General features: G+C 41.7%; 1 protein-coding gene across 3 annotated transcripts in view; it reads right to left on the bottom strand.

Moving 5' to 3' along the window:
* GABRA4 (gamma-aminobutyric acid type A receptor subunit alpha4) overlaps positions 1–20,005 on the bottom strand; it is a 621,559-nt gene that overhangs the window by 551,320 nt on the left and 50,234 nt on the right. The gene's annotated exons all lie outside the window — the stretch shown is intronic.

Genomic DNA, 20,005 nt, shown 5'->3' with positions numbered 1-20,005 from the left:
TAGGGTAGAGTGGAGTGTGGTAAATTGCGATAGAGTGAAGCAGTTTGGGATAGAGTGGAGTGGGGTAGATTGGGGTAGAGTGGAGTAGAATAGATTGAGATAGAGTGGCGTAGAGTAGATTTTGATCGAGTGGAGGACAGTAAATTGCGGTAGAGTGGAGTTGACTGGGGAGGGGTAACTTGAGGTAGGGTAGAGTAGGGTAGATTGTGGTAGGGTAGATTGGAGTGGGGAATAATTGAGTACAGTAATGTGGGGTAAATTGTAGTGTAATGTGGCAGATTGGAGTGAGATAGCTAGCTGGTAGAGTGGAGTTGAGTACAATCAGGTAGAGTGGGGTAGATTGTAGTGGAGTAAAGGGGGGCAGGTTGGAGTGGAGTAGGTGGATTTAAATGGGTTGTATTTGGGTAGATTTGAAGGGTGGAGTGGGGATGGGTGGAGACAAGTGGAATGGGGTAGATCGTGGTAGAGTGCAGTGGGGTAGAATGGTGTAGATTGGAGTGGGGTAACATTGGGTGGGATAGTGTGGAGTGGAGTAGATTGTAGTGTGGTAGATTGGGGTAGAATTGAGTGGGGTAGAGTTGCAATGGGTAGATTAGGGTGGAGTGGGGCAGAATAAGAGAGTGGGGTAGTGTGGGGCGTGATAGATTGGGTTTCCAGACATTTGGAGCAACTTCGGAAAAACGATCTATAAGGGGCCGACTCAACCGCGAGAGCCAAGCTGTCCACCTTCAACCGTGAGTAGGCCTATCCTACTAGTTCTTTCCGCTGAAAAGCTCTGGACGTCAAACTTCCAGAGTTTGACCGGGAGCTCCCTGAAAAGCAAACCCTCACCAAATTGGGACTGGTGAAAAAAGCAACAAGAGACCCTGGCAGAAAAAGCGTCAGAGAAGTTTATAAGCCAGAAGGTAAAATCTCAACCAAGGTCTACCACAAGGGGTATCCAAGCAGGGCTCCTTCGTGGTCGGCCTGAAACTTTGATTTTTCAGCGGTCAAGTGCAACCAGATGTCCCATAGTGGTGCTATATGGTTTCTAAGTGCTATATAGTGCTAAATCTTTAAAAATGCATACTTCCTGTTCCCAGGGTCGGTTCCTCCCTTAGTGCGGAGAAGCATTGCCCTGCCGGCTGGGAGTGCAGCAGCAAATGTAAATTAATAAAATGATTCTTACTATTTTATTATAAAGTTTTGTGCTGTGCTACGCATTTGCTGTTCTAGCGCGAGTCAGACCCAGGGTGGGGATAATACCTGTGATGATTGCCAGCAGGGAATCATGGCTGACTAAAGCCTAAAGTGCGGAGTGCGCATGTTGGATTGGCTGGCTTTCCTTTGACGGCCAGCCCTACATGCTCACTTCAGCCTGTACCAATCAAGCTGTTTTAAACAGCCCATGGAATGCAAGCATAGGCCACCAGTCTGCAAAGGGGCGCTGCGTTAGCATTCTCAAACCAATCATGGCGCTTCTCTGACAGCAGCTCCATGATTGGTTCAAGCACAAGTTTATGCCACCATTATTAATTGTGCTCTCGAGCGGACACTGAAGGCCCTTGAAGTTCCTCACAGTGCCAGTGTACAGCGTCTACAAATGCTGTCAGGTAAGCCACACTTTACATCCATTTTGTGGAACTGTAAATAGTACTGAAAAATAGAAGTATACTATTTTGTTGGTATTTTAAGTTACGCAGCAGTGTTGCATCAATGCACTTTATAGCGTTTGCAATCCCTGATGGGAGAAAGAGAGCCGAGCTCGCTATGTTCTATTGGCCCCCATGCACACCATCAGTCACTGAGCAGGGCTGAGCGGCACTGCAAGTCCCTATACCCACCGGATGTCATAGTGCATGCTGGAATGTGCTCGTGAAGGCTGCCCTTGCAGGCAGACACCACACCAAGGTCCCGACCACACACCACTTCTGCACAACTTAAAGTTCCCACTAGACACTATTTTTGAGGTTAATAAAACACTTAAGAGTCTATACTCGCATCGAAAATCAGCAGCACCCTTTTACAAGAATATTCCATAAAGGATGATTCTGAAGAGGATCGACGGTGACTGTTCGGTTTACTTTAAATGTGTGCATCAATTTAAGGGAAACTACTGCTTGGCAATTGCTGCTATGCTTGACAATTATTATTCTCTTCACAAACCTGCTGTCACTTTAACACTGCCAAGTTACCCCACCCCCCTATTCGCACACAGTACTGCTGCTGCACATAACGGGCCACAGCGGCAAGTCGATGTGTGGCTGGCACAATACATGCGTATATTTGGAATTGGATCACCATTTTAGCCTCTGGTGACATTGGCTATTTATAAAATCACATACAGATTGCATATAGCCTCTGTAGCAGTTGGTACACTTTAAACAAAATATATTTATCTTTTGATAACTTCCATAATGGGGCACAAAAAGGAGTCTGCACCAACTGCTGCAGGTAAGCACCATGGGGCGGGGCAGGGCGCTGCGGTGGGGATGTTGGCAGGCGACAGAATAGGAGAATAGGAGGTATTTATTTAATTTGCCCCATTCCATCATCTGTTGACATACCCCAACGCGCCCCACCGTGTATACCTGCACCGGCCGCTGCAGGTCTGCACTGTTTGCCTCGTTGGGTCATCGGGGTTTTGTCGCTACAGAACTCGAAAAGGAAACACATCTCATGCCATTCTTGCCTTCTGCTGCTGATTTATTAAACCAATAAAATAGCCCTCGCGCTTGGTCACTGAATATCCTTTGCCTCAAAATCATTTCGCAGGGAAGACAGGAAAGCTGTAAATAACAAGGTCCAAATAATGCGAATGAAACATGCTGAGCGGACGCAGAGAGTGGGCCTGTGTGTGGATGGTAAATAAGTTTATTTTAAAGAGGTCCTTTGCTTTAAATGTGCCTTCTTGCTGCAATGAAGGGAACACAATCATTTTAGTAATGGTGACACCACATATGGCTGAACAGACTCTAGAATGCCTGCTAGCAGAGAGCTAATGTAGAGCTCATCAGAGTGAAGTCATTAGCTAGCCACATGGGTGATATCAAACTCTCCCTTGCCTGCTTTTGTTCTTGGCCAACTAATTGTGGTAAAAAGTCACTTTTTCAACTGGCGTGGTGTCTACTGCAGTTTTGTATCTGCACGAGCCCATTGTGCCAATGATGGTCCTGGCTATTTATTATGATAGTTCAACTGTCCTCTTTCAGATATTTATTCAGATGTTGGATCATTTTTGCACAGCTTCTCTAATAGACATTCACACATGTGGTAAAACAGCGTTTTGCTGTTTAAGCAGCAGAAATGGGATTATGCAGTTATGAGTTGACAATTTCACATTGTTGCATACATTCGGTTTTAGGCACCACTTTAGGTAGGGAGTCCTCTGTTCGGGTAATCCATTTTAGCGATGGGGAACGTGTAGTCGTGTCACTGGCCTAGGGGTGTAGTCAGACCTTGAAGTCCACAGACATCTGACACAGTTCATCTACACTCTTCACATCCTTGCGGAGACTTCCAGGATTCAAGAGCAGTTTTAGGAAATGCCTTATGCACCCAAGCCACACAAACAATAAGGGGGAGGGGGCAGCCATTGCCTTAAATTACACCTCGCCACTTTCAAATGTCACTATCCGCCTCTGCTGGTTCCCGACATTGAATTTTTGTCATTTTGGTGTCATTGTAAAGATATAAATATTTAATAAATTGGTGTGGGATTTTTAATTGGGTGTTGCATCTTAATTATTCACTGAATTGGTGTTTTTTTAATGCTTTACATATCTGTCTCCTAAGTGAAGCCTGCCCACCTGCTTGCAGCCAAGCTACCCAAGGTTGAACATGGGAATAATTTGAGACCTGTACCGAACTCTTGACTGGATTATTGACTTTAATGCCAGTGGTAGATGCATATTTACCACTACTGATAACCACTTTCCAACAATTAGAACAAACAATAAGCTAAAGTATAACAAATCTCACTGATATATGGGTAAAAAACAGAAAACGTTGTTTTTTCACAGATAAAAGCATTTACCAAAGGGAATAAAGTCTTGCACCATTTCTGGGCTGGCTTTAGGCCAAACCACAGCACAGAAATTGGGGTGATTGCAGTACAGGATGATTTAAGAGGAAAGGTGGTCGAGGTTGTTGGGACGCTGGTTCTTTTAGACTTTTCACCGGCAGCAACACAATTAATCACTCTAATCTCATTGCTGGAACTTTATGACATATGAATCGAAAACATTGTATATAAGTGGGTTTTGTCTTTTTTTGACTGACAAAACAAGCTGTTAGCTTTACCCCTTTTAATTCGGAATCTAAAAAGATCAGCTTTAATGTTCCTCAAAGGTACATTTTATCACAACTTTTATTTTACTTCTACATGCCCCTACTGACACACTTATTGCATTCAGTTGGAGTTCAATACTAAATGTATGCTGATGATATTCAAGTGACCGTCCGACTTGCTACCATTAAGTCTCCTAATGCATCAGCCCTAGCACATCAGATTCATAAAAAAAATTCTTTGGTCATCACCCAGTGGCAGAAGTCATTTAATTTCCTGAAGCTTAATCTATCGAAAATAGGGCTGCGCCTCAGACGGAATAAGCATGATAAATGGAACCTGCATGCCTAGATCAGACTAAAAGACAGAGATAAAAATTGAATGAATGTAGGCTACACTTATGTCTTAAAAAAATGAGAGGGGGCTTCCTAAGACCAACAGAAGTGGAGCACCAATTAGACAAAAGTCCGAAAGAAATGTCCTTTTTGGCAACGCACCAAATACACACACCACAAATATCCTTATCGCACCATTACTGTATCATCAGAGCATAAACAGTACAATCATAAAAATGAAAAAATTAAAACAAATTTGTTTATTTCAAAGTAAAAAAGTCAATAAAACACATGTAAATTACAAAGTTTCCTTTAAAACTACCAGAAGAAATGTCTGGAGATTTCATATACACCCAATTGTCATGAACACAAAAATGACATTACAGTACGTTACATCAATAACAAGAAGGTTATAACAAACAGCTATACAGTTACACTTTAAATATGCACAGAAACGGGAGAAAAGAATCGACACACAAAATGTTCAAGGCATTGTATATGATCACCAGTTACTCTTGAATTATCTGCTAAGTGAGAATACTTTATATAATTTCATTCACTTGCACATACCCTAGTGATCTAGTGTCCATACATTAAAAGCATGGACGCGTTTCGGTGGGTAACAGTTAGATAAAAAACACCTAGTTCAGGATTGAAGATATCTCCCAACTATGAATTGTATGGTCTTTCTAGGTATATTCCTGACAATACCAAGCATTAGAGTATTTTCAATAGACTCTAAGGCAACCAGAGACGTAGGCCAAGTATTTTCTAGTCCAGCGCCCCAACAACGAATTAAAATCTGAATATTTTCCAAAAACACTTTAAAACTTTCAAAGATGTATGGCCGATATGATCTGGTCCAATGTCTACAGAGATGAGTTAAAATCTGTTTCAATCAAGAGAACGACACCCAATGTCTCCTTTGTGATCCTGTAACATCGCTCTACTGTGCGTTTTAGCTCTGGTGAAATTTGTTTAACCTGCTTAATAGCTCTTTTGCCAAAGCTTGTGATATGTGTCTCTTAATTTCTAATCCAGTCCCCTTCCAAGTAGAGTCTCATTCAAAGCTTGTTAATGAGAATTGTAAGAGATTGAAGACTTAAAGGGGATGAGAACCCACCTCAAATAATAGTCACAATCATTGTCAGGGTGAACCATTAGTCTCACAAAATAAACCTGTGCTTAACCCTTTGTTATCTTGGCACAAACAGTCAAGCTTAACTTAGAGACAGTGTAAGTATTCAAACAGTAATAAAGTGAAAACACAATATAAAAAAAATTTGAAACCAACTTAGAAAAATAGAATGCATTATAATAAAAAGAATGAGACCAAAATGACAAACATCCAATAAGTAAAATCAGAAGTATTATTTCATAAAAGTTTTTATAAAAAATATTATCAAAAAACACAAAAGCACCAACCTGGTCTTGGTAGTCCCGGTGTTAGACCTAACAGCTTTAGTGTGGTCTTCCTCCCCAACTTTTTGGCTATCTCCTCGACTTTTCTGACCTCCATTTTCCTTGCTTTAGGACTGTGCACTCTACCACTGCTAACCAATGTTAAAGTGCTTGTTCTCTCTCCCCTAAACATGGAAACTTTGGTTCATCCCCAATTGGCATATTTAATTTACTTTCAAGTTCCTAGTAGAGTGGTAACCCCTGTACCCAGGGCCTGTAAACTAAATACTACTAATGGGTCTGCAGGACTGACTGTGCCGCTCACTGAAATAGAACTTTAACCATGCTTCAGGCATGCCACTGCAGAGCCTGTGTGTGCAGTTTTACACTGCAATCTCAACCTGGCAAAATAAACCTTTTGCCAGGCCAAAACCGTCCATTTTTATACGTATAAGTCACCCCTACGGTAGGCCCCGAACAACCCAGAAGGCAGGGTGCAATATATTTAAAAAGGCAGGACATGTACTTTTAAGTTTTACATGTTCTGATAGTGAAAAACAATGAGTTCGTTTTTCACAACTGCAAATCCTATCTCTTCAAAAGTATAACATTGGGATTACCTAATTACATTTTATAAGTGCAATTTCCATTTGTGATAAGACCCCCCAAGTCCGATGTATCTGGAATAGTAATTTATGGTTAAGTCAGATTTTAAATTACAATTGGAGAAATGCCACTGTTGGACAGTTCACATTTTCTACTTTAGCCATTTGTTGCCTGCTGCCTGTCTCTGATCATTCTGGGGTGGGTGACAGCTGTGGTTTGTGTAATCTTCCTTGATAGCAACATACAATGGGAGCTTAGAGGTTACTTGGTGGGCCACCCTGGGAGGATGGGAGGCAGGAGTTGGACCCAGCCTGATTTACACCTGAATAGGCTGCATCCTATCCCCACACAATCCCTGTGTAGTGAGTATGGAGTCAGGGTAGGAGGGGAGGAGCTCTGTGCTCTTCAAACATCTGTCTTTGAAGTCTCCTCCACTTCAAAGGCCCAACTGGATATAAGTACTGGACCTCTGACACCATGGCTTCAGTAAACCTCTAGGCCTGTGAAGACTCTGCCAGGAAGAAGGACTGATGTGCTGCTGAAGGACTGCCACTCTGCTGGACTGCTGCTTTGCTGGACTCCTGCCTTGCTGATCTGCCCTGCTGCCTGCTGTTCCCCTGACTTGGTGAGAAGGGCTGGACCTGCATCACTTGAAACTGGCTGTTCTCCTGAACTGAAGTCTCAGGGATATAAGACTTCCAACCTACCTGCTTCTGGACCTTTACTCTGATATCTGTAAGCCTGCCCTGCAAAGTAGTACCACCCTTGTCCAGAACCCTTGGAAGTGAGCCTAAGGGCCTTGATCCAGTAAAAACCATGCATCCTCTGTCAAACAGGGACATCGCCACCACTGCATGGATCAGAACCTACGCATTGCCCCTGTTGTGTGGATCAGAACTGGCACATTGCTCCTGTTGTGTGGACTAGAACCGGCGCATTGCTCCAGTTGTGTGGACAAGAGCCGTGCATGACTCCTCTAGCGTGGACCAGAACCAGCACATTGCTTTCAGAACCACCACTGTGTGATGCTCTTTCGGGGGCCAGGTCTTCGCATCTCCATCACCAACATCCTCGACGATGAATCTCTGCATCGCAGCTCTTCTCACATCGGAGCCAACGCATTGCCACTGCTGTGTGGATCACGACCGGCCTTAAATTGACATAGACCCATCGCATTAGCTGCACACCATATCTTCGACGTCAACTCAGCAGGATTAAGATACTTCTGTTCAGCGGGCCTCACTGGGTCCTGGTGTCCAATTTGTGCACCATTGTGGTTGGCCTGAACACTTTACTTTATCTCGGTCCGGCACAACCAGATATCCCAAGTAAGCACTTATTGCTGCCAAACGCTACTTTACAGCTCATGCTTTAAAACTTCATAGCTCAAGTTCTACTTATTAGATTTCAATTTCTTTGGCCTTGTTTTATTTATTAAATTAAGAGCTATTTTTCTAACTGGTGTGTTATTTTTGTGTGTGGTGTTTTCACTGTTTTACTGCTTGAAGTTTTGCACAAATGCTTTATACATAGCCTCTAAGTTAAGCCTGACTGCTCTGTGCCTAGCTACCAGAAGGTGAGCACAGGTTAATTTAGGGTTTTCCTGCCTCTTACCCTAACTAGGACGGTGTTTGCTGCTTGGCTAGGGCTCATATCCCAGTCAACCAACAACCCCATTTCTAACAGTGGGTTAAAGTCAAAAGTTAAGGCCGACACCAGTGCAACACTTGTCAGATATGGGAATCAGGTTTGCCCTGATTGAAAGTTTAGTTTCTGACTTAGAAACTTACTTGGTAAAAAAGTGGTTATTGACGAGTTGTCAGCGGAACAAGCCTCAAGCTGGATCCAAAGCAGGGATCAACAAATGCAGAGTTGCTGATGATTGGGCTCCCAGTTTAGTTGTCGAAGACAGCTCGAAAGCTCCACATAAGCAAAGCCTGTTCCCAAGGAGGCCTTGACATTGATGGGTTGCTGCTCAGCATCAGTTTCAATGAAGCCCTCTACATCTGAACTTAGAAACTTTTCTAAAAGTTACATCTTCTTCAATGGGGCAAACCAGAAAATTGTAACCAATCTGCAGTTTGATGTTGAAGGCAGTCCTAATCCTCATCCTACGCTAATTTTCTGGAGGAAACGTTGGAAAAACATTTATAGGTCCCAGATTCTGAAGTTTGGTCAGGGAAGTAAACTCCAGCAAAGGGTCCAGTACCTGATAGGTAGCACTTGGAGTCAGGATTCATTCCAACAGATGCCAGCAGCAGGGTCCTGGGCAGGTCCAGTAGGTACCTGTGAGCTGGGCAGTTGCAGGGAAATGGCCTCTGGAAACTTGTTGAATCTTTGTTGCTGAATTGGAGTTGGCTGCCGTTTTTCAGAGGAGGAGAACTTTCGTCGTGCTGCCATAACTGCAACGCTCCTGTTTACTTCGTAGCGCTATCTGGCAGCGCTTGTACTTTGTAGCGCTATTTGGCAGCGCTTGTGCTTCACTGCTCGCGTTTCCCGCTTCGCGGGAAACACTCGTTCTTGTGGGCTTGTTGGCAGGCAAGGAGGCAAGGAAACATCAGCGCCCACAAGCCATCTGGGCCTGGAGATCCTCCCCGCCACGCCCCCCTCACCTGGCTCAAATTGCGCTGCAGTACCGCTGAAGAGCGGAGATCTTTGTTGCTGAATTGGAGTTGGCTGCCGTTTTTCAGAGGAGGAGAACTTTCGTCGTGCTGCCATAACTGCAACGCTCCTGTTTACTTCGTAGCGCTATCTGGCAGCGCTTGTACTTTGTAGCGCTATTTGGCAGCGCTTGTGCTTTACTGCTCGCGTTTCCCGCTTCGCGGGAAACACTCGTTCTTGTGGGCTTGTTGGCAGGCAAGGAGGCCAGGAAACATCAGCGCCCACAAGCCATCTGGGCCTGGAGAACCTCCCCGCCATGCCCCCCTCACCTGGCTCAAATTGCGCTGCAGTACCGCGCATCGCGGGACGCGCGCGGGACGCGCCGGGCTAAGCCCGGGCAAAGGGCGGGCCCTCTGTGGCCCTCAGTGGCCGAGGTAGGCCGGGCTGGGCCCTGGTATTTTTATTCAGTATCTTGCTTTAGTATTTCATTGTATATGTTTGTATGAAAACACGCAGATTGGTTTTCTGCTACGAAAAACGCTATCTGCCTGTATGAACATTACCTCCTTGCCCTGTGGATCCATATTTAATTAATTGTGTGTTTATATTCGGGACTGTGAATCCTGCTGTTGGGCTAGAGTACCCTTAGCCATTATGACGGCAAAGACATTACGTTCTGGGAAAATCCTAGGGGAGAAGCCATGTATAACATCAGGATCAATTCCCCTGAGAAAAAAGCACGAAAATAGCTTACAATTGAAAGGTCAGATGCAGTTGGTACAAATTTGGGAAAAAACTGTGAATAAATCCCTAGAACTTCCTACTATAATTGATGTAGATACACTACCACAAGTGCAACTGCAATCTAATGTGGAGAAAGATCTCAATCTAGACCCAAAGACGGAAATAAATAAGCCTTCTCAGAGTCAGTCAAATGAAGTAACTTTCCCAACATATACATTAAATGGAGATGATTTTGATCCCATGTCAATAAATCCGCAAGTACTTCATCACAACACCCCTAAGGAAAGAGAAAACGTGGAGGAAGACATGGGTGATGTATCTATTTCTACCAGTATTGATCTTGAACTCTGTGGTCGCTATATGGACAAGAGAACTTTACCTCAGCTTGCGGACAGTAAATCACCAATTAGAGCAATGCCATCAGGACTGCTGCTATATAGCAGCACTCCATCTATCAAATCAAATGACAATCTTTCAATGCAGAGTGATTTGAAATCTCCACAATTCAATCTATCGGGGATTTGCTCGTTTACTCCATCTAGCTATCCAAAAAATGAGAAACCAATTTCTGAGTCTTTGATAGCACTTGAGCAAATTTTGTCCTCTATATTACTCCTACTTGGTAAATTTGCTGTGAGCTCCGACTGTATTCTGACTTCAGTTACCGAGATATTGAAGGCATTGCTGGCTAAAAACGTTGAGAATATGATTATTCCTCCTACTGAACCTGTTGTTCAAAAAATCGTAGATAACACTAATGTTTTGGGGGGAAATCCACCGCTGGGAATGTCCATAAAGGTTGATATTCATAAGCCCCCTGAGACCCCTACCCCATCTTCCTTCATACAGAGACAAGATTTTGAGCTTCCTGTGAAGGAAGAAAGTCTAGTAGAGGTATTACAAACGGGTGGAAATGAACTCTTTCCCATTTTTATCCAGGAAAAAAAAGAACCGGAAGGAACTTTGACGACTAACAAAACTACAAAAGTAAAATCTAAAGGGAAAAAAAGGAAGGTGCTACGTAAATACAAAAAGAAAAAACCGAGGCAAATCATCTTCCAAAAACATATAATACCTGAAGTGCCTGATGTTATAGAAAGTGGAGATAACTCACTATCGGATATTTCCGTCAAAGAGGTAGTGGAGTGTATCACTAACAATGTATTGGTGGGTACCCCTGTTGAATCTACTGTGAATGGGGTAGTTCCAGGCTCTGTGGTAAATGTTCTCGAACCCCTAACATCATTTGTTGATGAGATTGGAAATATGCCGATAGTAGCAAAGGTACTTAATCCATCTGCGCCCACTTTTCGGCCTCAACCTGATGTAGCTAGGAGCTCAATTATTCAGCCAGTCAAAAAGTCCTAATATATGTGTGGATACTTTGTCATTGGATTTTCTCCCGTTATTTGATCTAGACCTAAAATTGAACAGATCTTGGTTGCTTAACTGCTTTAAAGAGATTGAAAGTCTAAAATTAATTTTATCAAATGATATTGATTTAGTCCTGCCAATAAGATCAGTAAATGGGCAACGAACAAGGGTAAAATTTTACTCTAAAATAATTGCTAATCTTGTTTTTCAACAAGCGGAAGTTTTTCAATGTAGAGGAATTGATGTGTTACCCTATGTTAATAGCGTTCTGTGTAACCCCTCTAGAGAAAGAAATACAAAGTTGGTTTCTAGGCAGGACGATTCCTCTACCTGCAATAAAGACTTAAAAATCTGGGTCTCTAGAGGCAAACGAATGGTCTCTCAGGTACTTCCATTACCTGACAACACAGATATTCCTCTAACAGATGACAATCAGATGTGGAACTGGTTACCAGGAGTTTTATCAAATAACACATCGAATAACCCACGACTTTTTCAACATCTTTAACATCCATTTAAAAATTGTCTCTTGGAATGCCGCTGGTCTGTATAATTGCCCAGAGAAATTTGATTTTTTAGTTTCTTTAAATGCAGACGTGCTATGTATCCAGGAAACATGGTGTAAAAATCTCCCATATGGAGGGAAAGATTACTTTGTCCTGGAGGCCCCTGCAACTCCTTCTAAAAAAGGCCATGCAAAAGGAGGAATTACCTGCTTGCTATCTAATTCTTTACAATGGCAATTCTCCCACTACACGGACACTAGTAATCTTTTCCAATCTATAACCATTAATAATCTAACCTCAGTGGGTAGACGGTCTTCGTTTATAATTTTAAATGCATATATTCCTCCCGAAGATACTTTTAACATAGTTTTAAAGCGAATGTTTTCCTATGTCAAACAATTACTAGAATGTTGATCGCCCCCCCTATATATTATTGGTAGGTGACTTAAATAGCAAAGTGTCTAATTTAACCTTAGACATGTTTAGAAACAAATCTAAGGAAGAAGTATACAATATACCTCAAACACTTTTCCCTACTAAAATAAAAACTAATAAAAGAGGTAAGATTCTCCTTGAGGAACTTAGTCACTTAGAGGGGCTTATCGTAAACGGTAGGATGCCCTCTGATACGCCCGCTAACTATACACATGGATCATTTAGGGGTGAATCTATTTTGGATTACGCAATTACGGACTATGATACGTTCTCTTTTATTAAAGATATGATGATCTCTCACTCTTCCTTGAGTGACCATAAAATGATTAATATAACTGTCTCACTAATCCCCCCTGAAACTAATTCCTGGTCCTTAAAGAACAGAGGTCTTACTATTAATTGTAAGTCAGGTAGATGTTTTTGGGGATCCACCAATATGAAGGATGTACAAAATATTCTTGCCCAAACTTTATTAGAATTAGATCATTGGCAAGGTATGGAATTTTTACATCTCGAAAATCTTATTAAAAAAGTCATCAGGATAGCCAAGAAAACGGGAAATCCTAAAAAGCTACGCTTTTCTCCTAGCTTATTACTAATGCTAAATAAGGAGATAAATAAACTCGTTAGGAAACAATACCTTAATAGATCTGGGGAAAATGATTGTCAGTTAGCCTTACTAAAAAGAAGGAGGGTTAGATTGAGATCTAAGTTAAAAAGAGAAAAAGAAGACTCTCTATGGATAAAGCTAAGAGAGGCTTCTACCCATAATAAATCTAGAGATTTCTGGTCCATAATAAGGAAAGGATGTGGTTCAATAACAACTCCCACTCCAATCTCTATTGCGGAAGAGGTCTGGACTCTATTTGTGACTACCTTATATGCACCCAATGGTGCAGTGGGGGATACATGGGATCCAGGCCCAAATAGAGAGCATAAAATAGAACTCCCTACCGAGAAATCCATAGCTACCGTGATAAAGAGTATGCGCTCTTCCGGAGCTATGGGTCCGGACGAACTGCCCATGTCAATAATTAAGCAAGATGTTACCACCTGGAGTAGGATTCTTCTTCCAGTATTTCAAGCATGCTTTACATCAAGAACAGTCCCCGACTCTTGGAGGGGAAGTATATTAATCCCCATATTTAAAAAGGGTGATCGGGATAAGCCCTCTAACTATCGTCTAATAGCTTTACTGGACTCAATAGGAAAAATTTTCGCAAAATGTCTTTTAATGCTAATAACGGAATGGGCAGAATTAAATAGTATTTTACCTATGGAACAAACAGGATTTCGTAAAGAGCATGGAACTCTAGATAACTTGACATTATTACATGTGATTATGGACAAATATGCACGTGTTCGAGGTGGTGGCATATACGCGGCATTTATAGACTTCTCCACGGCGTTTGATAAGGTGGATCGTCCAACGCTGTGGAGAAAGCTGGCTGCATTGGGTATGCCAGGATATCTACTCGAATTAGTTAGGTCTCTACACTCGAACACATGGTGTAAGGTGCTACAAGGTGGAGAAAGGGGTCTTTCTCAATCTATCCCCTCCCAGAATGGCCTAAACCAAGGGTGTATATTGGCGCCTATATTATTTTCTTTATATACGGCCGACCTACCATCCTCCATTGCAGCTTGTGAGGGTTTAGCTCCGACAATTGGAGGATCAGCTATATCGGTCCTAATGTATGCGGATGATATACTTGTTTTAGATTTGACCCCGAAGGGTTTATCTAATCGTCTACATGCATTGAACCAATTTGCTGAAGCACATTACATGAAAATTAATACATCGAAAAGTAAAATCATGTGCATTTTTGGCAAGAAAAAATGTAGGTCTGGAAGTTATAATTGGGCTATTGGCGGACAAAAACTCGAGGTGGTTAAAACCTATACCTTTTTAGGTAAAATAATATCAGCGAATCTTAGTGAGAACCCCCATATCGAACATAACTCACGTAAAGCGCTGGCCCATGGTACGGGGTTATGTTCTTTGTATAACGCTACCGGGAAGAGACACTTTTCTCTCTTTCTGGATGTATTTAGAGCGAAAATTCCTGCAACTCTACTATATGGAATTGAATTAGTGGAGTTGAAACAATGGGGATTTCTGCAAAAAATGGAAGGAAAGGTACTAAGGATAATCTCTTCTTTTAACACAGCATGTTCTATATCCTCATGCAGGCTGGAATTCGGACTCCGAAGTTGTTGGATACAGAGGTTGGTTGCCCTCGTAAGATGGGTAGCCTGTTTGGCCAGAGGTAGACCGGGTACCTTAAGAGAAGCTATTAAAAAGGAACTCCTGGGCAATTTTAACGAGTTCTCTTTGTTAGTAAAAAACTTTAGAAAAGCAGTATCTCTGCTAGAATTGGATGAAAGAACTCTATTTCTACTTTCACCCTCTGAGCTAAAGTCTAAACTAAAATGTACATCTTGGGAACTGTGCTACAAGTTGGATATACTTGCCCAACCTAGACAACAAGAAAGGGAATCCCTGGTAAAAACATATATCCCAAAGCTAGCCCAACAATACCTTATTTGGAATATTCCCCATAGAGTCCGTAGATTATGGTACCTTTTAAGACATGACTTGCTTCCACTTAATATTCTTTTAGCAAAATGGTATGGGGTATCTTCAATATGTAATTTTTGTAATAATGCTGTCCAGGATCGCAACCACGTCTTGTTTATTTGCCCTGCATTGCGCCCATTGCGTCATAAATGGTTAAAACCAATTTGTTTACAATTAGGAATTGTAAATGTTAAAATGTTCTTCCATGCACTTTACTGCCCTCCAAATGAAATGTTCTGTTCCAGAATTTTTACATTTTTTAAAGGGTTTTTAGATATTTATTAATGATGTACAGGGAGATGTTGATGATTGCTTTACTTGCAGATAAGTAGTGTTTTCATTTCGTTTTGTATTGTCATTTTACTTAGTGTTTATATTGTAAATTTGTGTGTGCAATTTTATGTGGCCCTCATTGAGAGCCAAAAACATAATAAACTTTTTGACTCCTTTTGTTGAATCCCTGTAGCTTAAGCAGAAAGCAGCCAATTGACACTTGGAGTCACTTATTGGCGCCAGCACAAGAAGGTCAGTCTTCCTTCAGGTTTCTGACAGAAGGGCAAAACCTCTTCTGATCTACACAGGTCCAGGATTGTTCTGAGCAGAGGAAGTTGAGGACAACTTTTATGCCGGTGCAAGTCTATGGGTAGAGGAAAACTCTTGGCCTTTCCCAAACCTCTCGGGCAAAAGTTCCCAGAGGTGACCCCACCCACTTTCCCAGCACTTCCTGTGAGTTGCACAATAAACTATCCCGCAGTGCCCTTCTCTACCTAAATCCAACATAGCTAGACCCATTGTCCCCTGGTCAGAGCTCCATGTGCCCTCCAAACCCCCAGAGGTGTGGCTGTGGTAACGGGAAAACCATCCCTTGTAAGCTCTCCAAACTATTTTTTCTGCAGGTCCCCCTCTCACTGGGTTTTTAGTCAAACTTACTAAAAAGACAAAGGGAGGCACAGGCCTAGGTGTGGGATACATCAGCAAGTGAAATGGTAGGTATCCTTTAAAGCTCAGGAAAGGTCTGGGCACAGCTGCTCATGCCATCCTGCTCAAGGAGCAGAAACATCTCTCCAAACCCAAGCCTTTTTCCACTGTCTGGGAGCAACCACATCTCACCATAGGGGAGCCATCCAACAGTCTTGTGACACTGGCAGAAAGACTTTTTTGGCATAGAAATGACAACTTTCTAAAAGCTTAATTTCTAAAATAGCAATATTAAATCTGACTTGACCATTCATTTTGATTTTAAATTACTATTAAAATGAGTCATTGATTAATGTTTGTAGCTACTCCTAAACTAAAACCAAGCACTGTAAGCCATTATAGTGCAGCCCAGTGTTTTCCTATTGGAGAACCATCCTTGCCTCTGTGAATAATGACTTTGATGGTATATCCCTTCTAGGGCATGTAAAACACGTCGTACTTTCTAAATGCCATGCACCCTATCTTATGGAAATTTAGGGCCTACCTTATGGATGACAAATGTATTAAAAGGGAAGATTTAGGCCTGGTCAAAGGGTTCATTTGCCAGTTCAAGTTTGCAGTTTAAACTGCACACCTAGGCTGCAAATGAAGGCCTAGTGACATGCGTTGTAGTGCTACTTTAGTGGGTGGCATGATTTGTGCTGTAGCCTAGTGGTAGTATTTAATTTACAGGCCCTCGGTACGTGTAGTACCATATACTAAAGACTTACCAGTAAATTAAATGTATCAATCAAGCGTATATCAATTTTAACATGTTTAGATAGGAGAGCATAAGCACTTTACCTCTGTTTAGTATGGTCAACAAAAAAAATTGGTTCAGAAACAGAAGGCAAAAATCTGTGGTGACCCTCCAGAAGGAGCACATTTCCAACTAGAATTTACTTGGAAGGTATAGTCAGAGAAAATGAAAGTAAGCAATAGGTAGAAGTGATGAAAGTTGCCTATAAACATATGCATGTTGACAAACTGTAGGAAGTAGAGTCAAACTGCACATCCAGATTAGCTGAACTACCTATAAAATGTGAAGAAGTTGTATTAATTTTTGGAGAAACTGGGCAGTAAAGCACATTACATTTGCAAGAATGGTTTCCAAGTATTCTGGGAAGTGTTCTACAGCTCCACAAACACTCCTTGGTAGGAGGGACAGGCTTGTTTGACGAATCATGAAAATATTAGAAAAGTGTATGGGTGCCACATTTTAGAAATCACTGTAAAACACGTGGCGGTTCAACTTATTTGAAAGCTGTGTTGTAAAATGCACATCTGTCCAAAATTCTCCCAATGGTAGGGGAAATGTACAAAATAAGTCTGTTTTGCTCGCTTCATGCCCAATCCACTTCATAATAGCTATTTCTGCCCCTCTCGTTTTAAAGTTCACCCCTCACAGCATGACAAGAATGATGGCTTTCTTTTTGATTTATCAGACATAGGAAAACCCATACCGATTACCGGCCCCTTGAACACAATTTAATATGCCACAAGCAACAACACAGTTATGAACTTTCACTTTTTTGCAGCCCAGGTTGAAAGGAAGTAACCACTCTCAATGGCATTCCTATTCAAAAAATGACAGCTGTCTGTTAGTGAAAACTTTCCACCAATCATCAGCCTGCATCTGGGGACTAAGGGCCCTATTCATAAAAAAATTAAAAAAAGTACGGGTGAAGATTTATCTTGGGATAACGTAGACAATAAATAAATTCACTGGTTGGGTAAGACAACGTAATTGATTAAGGCTCTTTTTGAAGATAGAAAAATGGTCAGAAGGGTAAGTTGGGTTGGTAGGGGAACTAATACTCTACCAGCAATTGTGTAGTGATGCCCTTCAAATCCCCTGGCCTGGTAGAGACAATTCAGTGTAGAAGTAGCCATATAACCACTCCCTCTAATCAAGTGACATTTCTCTCCCACTTGGTTATTTCTACTGGCCTCTAACTTTTAATGATCGGCAACAACCTACCCCTGGTAACGGTCTTTCACAGACTTAGGGACTTCATCCAATGGTTACTAATTTTAATCATTTTGCAGCATTCGATGGAAGAGACTGACTTGCATTCAGGCCTGAGAAGTCTGACCAGCGTGGTTATTCAGTTTTCTATAGCTCTAAGATTTGAGGTCCAAGATTGTCAACTACGTTGTGGCAGCATTACGTTCTAAGGTGCTTCTTCCACTCTGGATCCATAACTACTTTCCACAATCTATGTTTCCATGAGACCCTGGCTCACGAGACCATCCATAGAAATGGTTTCAGGACATTTCACCTACTCCAGTCCCTTTTCAAGCTGGTAGAGACAAGGGTGGGCTGCCCATCTTTATATCAAATGTGTTGTCCTAAGTTGTGGTAAGATCAGAGATTAGAGCTACACATTATCAAATAATAATCAAAGTTTTTAATAATCTTTATTTTGCGCTTGTTAATTTCTATAACAATGTTCCATTACCTGATACACTCAAAGTTTTATCTCTGCTTGGTCATAATCTTAAAATCTTATGTTGCTGGGAAGGGAAGGAGCTCCTTTACTGTGAGGTGGTCATTTTAATATTAATTTATGTCATCTCCCGCCTAAAATAGTTGGTGGCATGGTGGATGTACACAACTCTGATCAAAACCACTTTCTTCAAAGTGATTATGGAGCGAAAATGAATGATCTATGTTAAAGTATAATTTTGTTTTTGCCAGTAAATTGTGTATCCCTCCCGTCTCATTTATTTGCACATTTAGCGGTTGTGTTCACAGCTCTGTTATTTAATATATTCTTTCTTCCAACAAACTGGATATGTTTTTATCTAATTTGACCACTCATACCATATCAATGAGTGATCACTATTCACAGAGTGACAACGTAAACTGCCTGTAATGACAGAACAGCACTCATCCTGAGCGAACCATTTACAAGATTGTGTTAGACACCCACAACGAACTCTCACTACGTTGGTCCCTGTTCAACTGGGATAACTTTTTAGTAAAACTGGTTATCGATCATAAGGAGGCTTTTGAGGATCTGTTCAGCTATTTTGTCTGATGATGCCGACATCAAAGCAGCTTTCCATAGTGGTTCTTTTGGGATTAAAGAATGATAAACCAGATCCTCACCTCACTTCAGCCATAATAGTCCAGGCTGGTTTGACCGTAAATGCTATTCTGAAACTCATAAGCATCTTACGATAGTCCTTCACAATACCTCACCGTACATCCCAGAATTAAGAACTTTTAGACGTGAGTACAGCCTAGCGTTGAAACAAAGGAATTTAGCATTAAAGAAACCCACATGGGAAACTTTATTGGAGGTCATTGTGGCTAAAGATTACGCAGCCTTTTTTGGGATGTTGTTAATGCCTCATTCTTAAGGGATGATAGAGCCACCTGATTAGAGGTCACCATCAATGAGTCTGACTTGGTGGCTTACTTCTTTAAGATTTAATTAACCTCAGGTCTGGAGTACCAGAACGCCAATACCTTTGTTGCTGAGGGTTCTCCATCAGTATTCATCTTTCTCCATGGATGAAATAAAAAGGGCACTTATGGGAATTAAGGGCTGCAAAATTCCTGGCCCGGGTGGGATGCCAATGGATTTCTTTATGGCTAATATTCCATTTTGGGCCCTATTTTGACCATGGTGTTGGCTTGTTGCAGCTCCGTTATTTGGAATACCTGGTCAGAGTCCCTGATAGTGCCCATCTATAAGAAAGGGGATCTTTCTGATCAAGCTTATTACCACCCAATTTCACTACTCATCTCCTTGGTGAAAATGAATAGCAGAATATTACTGAGCAGATAAGGAGATTGGGCAGCGAAAAAAAATATCTTTTTTGACTTACCGTTTGACTTCTCTAGGGTTATGGGGACAATAGAACAGAGGCTAAATTTAAATTTGCTAATTGGAAAATATATCCTTATAAAGAAAGGCCATTTATTTTTGCCATTTGTTGATTGTCAAGTGCTTTTGACTGTGTTCTGCATGACAAATTGTGGAACATTTTGTCAGATGGTGTGGACCACCCTGTTAGACCTAGTTTGTTCAGCTGGCTTAATCCCCAGACTTTTTGGCCTCCTGTTTCTGACCTATTTGTGTTGGTTTTATGACTCTGGGCACTTTAACACTGCTGATCAGTGCTAAAGTGCATATAATCTCCATGCAAATTGTGTTTATGGATTGGTGTTTCCATGATTGGCTTA

Source organism: Lissotriton helveticus, chromosome 2_2, assembly GCF_964261635.1.
Source record: "Lissotriton helveticus chromosome 2_2, aLisHel1.1, whole genome shotgun sequence".
Classification (NCBI taxonomy): Eukaryota; Metazoa; Chordata; class Amphibia; order Caudata; family Salamandridae; genus Lissotriton; species Lissotriton helveticus.
The sequence above is the reverse complement of the archived record's forward strand: the minus strand, read 5'-3'. Positions and strand labels throughout refer to the sequence as shown.